This window comes from Canis lupus, chromosome 17, assembly GCF_003254725.2.
Source record: "Canis lupus dingo isolate Sandy chromosome 17, ASM325472v2, whole genome shotgun sequence".
NCBI classification, from domain to species: domain Eukaryota; kingdom Metazoa; phylum Chordata; class Mammalia; order Carnivora; family Canidae; genus Canis; species Canis lupus.
Window position 1 is genome coordinate 23877174 of NC_064259.1, and position 7394 is coordinate 23884567.

Below are 7394 nucleotides of genomic sequence, written 5' to 3' on the forward strand. Positions count from 1 at the left end.
TACGTGTACAAGTTAAGCTGCTTACGGATGATAATGTTGTTCACTATGATGTGCTTCTCTTTCCAGACCTTTCTCTCTTTTACACAAATTCATTTGTTTTGCACTTAAACACATTTTCTCTGCTGCATTTGAAAAATTATCAGAAAACAAAAACAAAAATGAAAAACAACCCTAGAAGCTTAGTGCAAAAAAGACATTTTTTTTTTAGCAGATGGAGGGCTTACAAAGGAAAAGTGTAAGTTCCACTTCACCGGTGCCAGTCAACTCCCCAGAGGTAACTCATGCATATGGATATGCAACCATCACTTGACATCTTGACTTGTATTCCAAATAAGCAGCTTGAATTTAGTAAGTCCAGGATGGGCCTCTTGACTACTGGCCCAACTCCATGTCCCAGAGTTTCCCTACAGAGCCCCAGATTTCATCTCGCTGTCCAGGCTAAAATCGGGGAGTTGGCCTTGGTTTCTCTCTTTCCCTCACTCCCGTAGCCAGGGCACCAGGAAGTCCTATTGACTGTTTTCAAAATACACCCCGAATCCTGCCATATCTCACAGTGTCTATGACCTCGGACGTAGTGTAAGCCATCACTCTCACCTAAATGACTACATTTGCTTTCTGACTGATCTCCAGGCTTCCCACAGCAGCCAGATGCACAATTAAAATGAGGCTTGAACAATGGCTCTGACTTTCCATTGCACTTGAAATAAAATCCACCCCTTTGGCCCTGCATGGACTGCCCCCCTTCCTTTCCCTCCCCATGCTCCTGGCTCACTAGACTTTTTGGCTGTGCAGAGCTCCTTTCACACAGGGACCTTCAATTTTAGGTCTCCTGTCTGGGACGTTCTTCTCTGGCATTTTTACATGGTGCTCCTTCTCTAATCTCCCTTCTTACAAAACCTCAAAAAGCCACCCCACCCATCCCCTAGATAGTGCTTAGTTTTTTTTAAAGGCAATGAAAATAATCTGCAAGCAATTATTTACTTGGTTCCATCCCTTTCTCAGCATAGCTCATGGTCTGTGAGGGACACAGACTTGGTCTGACTTAGCACAGCATCCCTAGTTTCTAAAGCAGTCTCCGTACATGGTAAGAGCTTAGTAAATATTTATTGAATATGTTACAGGATTTTCTTTTCCTTTGGTGCCTGCGGTTCTTGGTCACACCACTTCAAAGAATGAATAGGTAGACCAGACGGAGTGGTGGGCAGCAAAGCAAAGTTTATTGAGCTATAGTAAAGTTTATTGAATGCTAGAGTACAAAGCTCCCAAAGAGGGAGGGGACCCAAGAGGGTTGGCACTTAGATCTAGGGGTTTTAATGGGCTTGTTGGCGGGCTGTTCTAATCTGATTAACACTCCGTGGCCTCTGGCTTCCAATCAGGTTTTTGTCACATGGGAAAGGATGGAGGGCTCCTTCTTGGGTGGTGTAAAATCCTTTTAAGGGTGGTTTCCTCTTAGGGCAGAGTGTCCCTGCCTGCCTTTCTTCCAACTATCCTTCAGTTAAAAACGAAAAACATACATGTGTATCTGTGATTTTTAAAATAATGGTTTCATGCTATATCTACTCTTTTCAATTTGTTCTATTCACTTAAGAAACATTACACAAACACCATTCTAAGTCCATGCATAGAAGCCCACACACACATATGCTTATACCATAATTTATCAAAGCATTTCTCTGATAGACAACTAGATCATTTCCAGGTTCTTTGTTTAAATGTATAAACATCTTCTAGGATGCAAAGTTCTGCACAAATGGGAAAATGATTAGTAAGGTAGTGTGGCATAGTCATTACAAGCCCCAGCTCTGGAGCCACGCTGCCTGAGTGCTAATGCAGACTGCTGATGTATCATTGTATCGTCACACAGCAGAAAGAGAACGAGCTAGCTCTCTGGCTTCTTCTTGTAAGGGCACCAATCCCATTCACAAAGGCTATAATGTAGGCTTCACTGTTTCCTGTGTATTATGGGCAGATGGCTTATCCTTCCATACCTGTACTATTGCCATCCTTAGAAGATGGGGATACTAATGATAACCATCCCATAGAGCTGTGAGGATTACATAAACTATGCATAAAATACTTAGAATACTGAGTAGCTCCTGGTAAACACTGTGTAGGTACTGTCATTACTATTATTGTTGTGATTTATTTCATAGCACATAAAGTGTTACTTTATGACCAAGAGAGCTACCTACCTTTTGATACTTCTTTTGGTTTCCAAAAACTTCCTCATGTCTTCATAAATCATAAAAATTTCTCTCATCATTTTATCCCTTTTTCCTACATTTTCTTACCATTTATTAAATTTGTCATCCTATTCAACTTGTTCACATGTCACACAGAATAATACATGTAGTCTATTCTATATTCTATGTATGTCACTCAAAAACTGGGTTTAGAAGAGAAAAAGAACCTAATATCTTTCAATGATTTTTAGGAAATAAACACAATTACACAGTGCTGTTCTGGGGGGATAAAAGGCTGCCAGTGTATTGAATTGCCATGTACCATCATCAAAAGGCGCTGGTTAATATTCATGATGTGTTCGTCTGGAAATTCAGACAGCACATCCATGAAAGACAAAGCTCAGCCCCACTTGATGTCTTTCTGCAGAATTCTCATTGAGCTAAAATGCACAAGTGAAACAGAGCTGTTACAGTGCGTACAGCTAACCCTCCTTGCCTGGTGTGTGCTAAATGACATGAGGCTTCCCAGGACACAATAGGACACAATGGCCATGGCACTGGGGAAAGAGAAAGCTAGTCACACTTGATAAACAAACACTGACTTATTATATGATCGTTATCTTTGTATTTTTCTGTATACAGAAATTCTGTATCTGTCTCTCTTTCTACTTTTTTCCATGAAGTGATCAGTGTGCCCATTCTCCAAAGTCCATTTTGCAACCAGAGAACCTATCTACAGAGGTGAAAATGTGCTAGCCTTGAGCCACTTCTCAGATTACCTTTGTGAAAACAAAGGGCTTTCCATGAATTAGATACAATGACATCTCTGCAGATCAAAGCTTATTCAGCTGGTAGCAGTTAAAATTCAAAAGTATAGTAAGGATGGAAAGATATCCTAATAGTTAATTTTCAGCCTCAACTTGACTGGATCATGGGATTCCCAGATATCTGGTTAACATTATTTCTGGGTGTGTCTGTAGGAGTGTTTCTGGAAGAGATTAGCATTTGATAATCAGAAAAGTGAGTAAATCAGATTGCCCTCCCCATTGTGAGTGGGCATCATCCAATCCACTGAGGGGTTGAAAAGAACAAAAAGGTAGAGGAAGGATGGATTCAATCTCTCTCTGCCAGACTGAGCTGAGACGTCAATCCTCCCCTGCCCCCTTGGTACTCCTTGATCACAGGACTTCAGATGCAGACGAATCTGCACCATCAGTCCTCTGGCTCTCAGGCCCTGGAACTAACTACACCACCAGCTTTCCTGGGTCTCCAGCTGCCAGACAGCAAGTGTGGAACTTATCAGCCTCCATAATCGTTTGGGCCCTTACTTTATAATATCTATCTATCTATCTATCTATCTATCTATCTATCTATCTATCTCCTATTGATTCTGCTTCTGTGGAGAACCCTAATACAGATATCTTTATAGAACTTCTAAATCCAGGGGTACCTGGGTGGCTCAGTCGGTTAAGCATCTGCCTTTGGCTCAGGTCATGATCCTGGGGTCCTGGGATGGAGCCTTGCCTCAGGCTCCCTGCTCAATGGGAAGCCTGTTTCTTCTCCCTCTGCCTCTTCCCCTCCTTCTCCACTTGTGTTTTCTCTCTCTAATAAATAAACTCTTAAAAAAAAATCCTAAATCCATCAGTCCTGTCACTTATATGTTTAACAGACTCATTTAATTGACATTTAATAAAAATTTACGTATAGGATGCCTTTTCCAATAGTGAGGTTTCTATTCTCAAAAATGTAGGTTTTGAAAAACTTGAAATTGGATATATTAAGACTTTAAAACCTGTGGAATTAAAAATAAACTTACCTGTAAAAGAAAAACTTTAATACAATACCTTGTATTAAAGGTATTGTTTTGGCCAAATTTCTTAGACTGGCACTGATGTGCTATCTTCTATCTATTCTCAACCCGGGTTTCTGATCTTGTCTCTGGACACTGCCCTCTACAGATGCTACTCTGTTAAACAGAGTCTTTCTGTTCAAAAAGAGTCTTCTTTTCACCCAAGCATACTGATACTTCCTGTCTCTGAGCTTTTGCTTAAGGGCAAATTAGTCACCAATAAACTTTTACAACAGATGCTGGAATATACATCTTGGCAATGTCTTTAGTAATAAAAATGTACAGCTGTCAGCCCAGAACAGAACCACTCTTCTTTTGGGGAACCCCATTGTTATGGACTGAATGCTTGTGTACCCTCTCCAAAATTCATATGTTGAGGCCCTAATCCCCAATATAATGGTAGTTGGATGTGGGGTCTTTGAGAGGTAATTAGGTCATGAGAATGGAACCCTTATGAGTAGGAGTAGCGTCCTAAGAAGAGACCAGAGAGCTAGCTTGCTCTCTTTCTGCCATGTGAGGATATAGCAGCCTACAGCCCAGGAAAGAGCCTTCACCAGAACCTGACTATGCTGGTACCTCGATCTTGGACTTCCAACCTCCAAAACTGTGAGAAATAAATTTCTGTTGTTTATAAGCCACCTGTCTATGGGACTTTGTTATAGTAGCCTATACTGACTAAGATAGCCATTGCCCCAACTCCGTATCTATGGTACAAGGGAAGGATGGGGGCTGCCATTCACAAGACTTCACCGATTTGACCATGGTGACAGGTTCCCTGATCCATTTAGCCTATTAGAATCCATCTCTGGAACTTTCCTAACTGGAGTTTACTTTCCTTTCTGGTCAGGAAGCCGTAATGATGCAAGCATGGTGCTGCTTGAGGATGGCCAGGGCAGGAAAGTACAGATAGTCAATTGACAAAGAGAAACAGAATCAGCCAGTCTTGACTGAATCCAAGTTCCCTAAGGCTATATCAAACCACTCTTCCTGTACTTTGGTGATGTGGGCCAGTACATTTCCTTCTTATGCTTCAGCTACTTGAAGTTGGATTTCTGCTCTTCACAACCTACCACAGTTGAGTGATACTACTAGAAGATGCAAATTCTTAACATGATCACTTTTTGTATCAACCCTCAATAAAAGTTGAGTACAAACTAAATTTTAAAATGCTGGCAGCAATAAAATTTATCCTTATCAGTTTTCTGATTGCTGAAGTTAAACACAGACATTGTAAAATAGGTTTATGAAAACTAGGACCGAGTATAAAATGGTTATCTCAGATTTTGATCTGTACCTATATAAATACATTTAATTATCTTATTATTTTACAAAAATTGGATAAGACTATGCTTGTAATCTTGCAGCTTCATCTTCCACTTAATAATGTATTTTGGACACTATAATGTAGCAGTTCATGTACCTCTGCTTGGTGTTTTCAGTGTTTATGTTCAAAGTGTGTCCTCCTAAATGTCTATCATTTGTAATGGCAGTCACTAAGAGGGCACGTTATCTCATTGATGGAATTCTAGCTTAGAGCCCAGAGAGACCTCTGCTATTGACTTTGTGGGCAGGTAGGTTTTGAAAGAAGTTGAATGGCTCGTATTTCACCTCCGTGATATAAATCATGTCATACTGTTGGCAGTATTTCAAGAGCTCTCTCAATTCAGGGTTGAACCACACAAGAGAGCCAGCAGGCATTTGCCTGGCCATCTGCCAGGTGACCTTAACATTCTGTAATGTGGTCAGTACAGGCGAAACAGTAAAGCCTGCTCATTCGGGACTTCTAGACTAGCTTCATAATCAAGAATCATGAAAATAATAAGAACTAACACAATAGCAAGTTTCATTGAGCATTTGATAGGTGCCAGGGACATTGGCTAAGCATTTGACATTAGTTATATTCTTTAATGTTTATAATAACCCTAAAAAGCTAGTAGACTATCACTACTTTAGTAATTAAATAGAAGTTCTCACCCATGGTCAGATAGCTAGCAAGTGGCTGTGCTGGTATTTGACCTCAGCCTAAATAACCCTAAAGCCCCTATTCTTCACCAGCATTTATTCTGTTCTCCAATTTGACTCAGCTGACTTGTGACATGTATCTATCCTTACCCCAGGACTTGGGTTTTGAGGTGTAAAAGTTTTTAGTATTGGGAAATTTTGTGGAAATTTGACTAAAACCGTTGTTGTTGGTTTACAAGAAATTTAGGGGCAATATTACAAGATCCTTTTGGTTGCTACAATATGATGCAAGAAAGGGTAAGAGGTTTGTAGGCTGGAGTTCTGTTCCCTGACACCTCTGACATTTGCTGAGTCAGACTTCCTAAAATCATACATATTAGAAAGAATATAGTTATGTGCAGTAACAAAATCTATACTAATTGTAAACAGCACCAAGTCATTAATAAGAAAACTCAATATAAAATATGACTTTAGGAAAATTGGGTGATGTATTAATTTCCTATGGCTCCTGTAACAAATCACCATAGACTTTGTGGCCTATAACAATATAGCTTTATTAACTTACAGTCCTGGAGGTCATGAATCTAAGATAGGTCCCACAAGGCTGAAATCCAGGTGTCGGTGGAGTTGGGTTCCTTTTGGAAGCTCTAGGGAGGATCCATTTCTTTGCCTTTCCTAACCTCCAGAGGTGTGTGCATTCCTAGCCTGAGATCCTGCTCACTCCGACCTCTACTTCTGTCATCACGTCTCCTTCTCTGATTCTGACTCTCCTACTTCCCTTTTTTCAGTTGGTTGTTATTGCTGTTATTTTTGTTAGAAAACCTAATTTTTTAATTGTGGTAAAATACACAAAACAAAGTTTAGCATCTTAACCATTTTTGAGCATACAGTTTAGTGTTATTAAGTACATTCACACTCTATACCCATGGAACAACTCCTCCTCCAACCTAGCAGGCATAATTCTGTGTTTCTATACATTTGGACGATTCTATACACTGAATATAACTGGAGTCATACAATGCGTGTCCTTTTGTATCTGGTTTATTTCATTTAGCACAATATCTTGAAAGTTCATGTCATAGCACATGCCAGAATTTCTTCCACTTTAAGGCTGAATAATATTCTATTATAATAATATTCTATGTTTTTCTTATTTATTGAAGACTATTCAGGTTACTTCTAGCTTTTGGCTATTTTTTTTAGGTTCCCAGACCCAACTCCCCCCCCACACACAACACCAAGCAATTCTTGGACACTAGTGGGCTGAATAATCAAATATTTCTTATAAATTGTTATATTGTACTATTGTGAATAATGCTGCTAGGAACATGCGTGTACAAATATCTTTTTGAGACCCTGCTTTCAATTATTTGGGGCACATACCCAGAAGTGGAATTGTT

General features: G+C 39.8%; 1 long non-coding RNA gene across 4 annotated transcripts in view; it reads right to left on the reverse strand.

Moving 5' to 3' along the window:
* LOC112664583 (uncharacterized) overlaps positions 1-549 on the reverse strand; it is a 98617-nt gene extending 98068 nt beyond the window's left edge. For 3 of the 4 annotated variants that reach the window (XR_003139831.3, XR_007403161.1, XR_003139832.3), the window contains exon 1: positions 4-549. This is a non-coding gene — a long non-coding RNA (uncharacterized LOC112664583). The remainder of the gene's footprint in view (positions 1-3) is intronic. The other variant, XR_007403162.1, reaches the window with a different exon arrangement.
* Between the last annotated feature and the right edge of the window lie 6845 nt (positions 550-7394).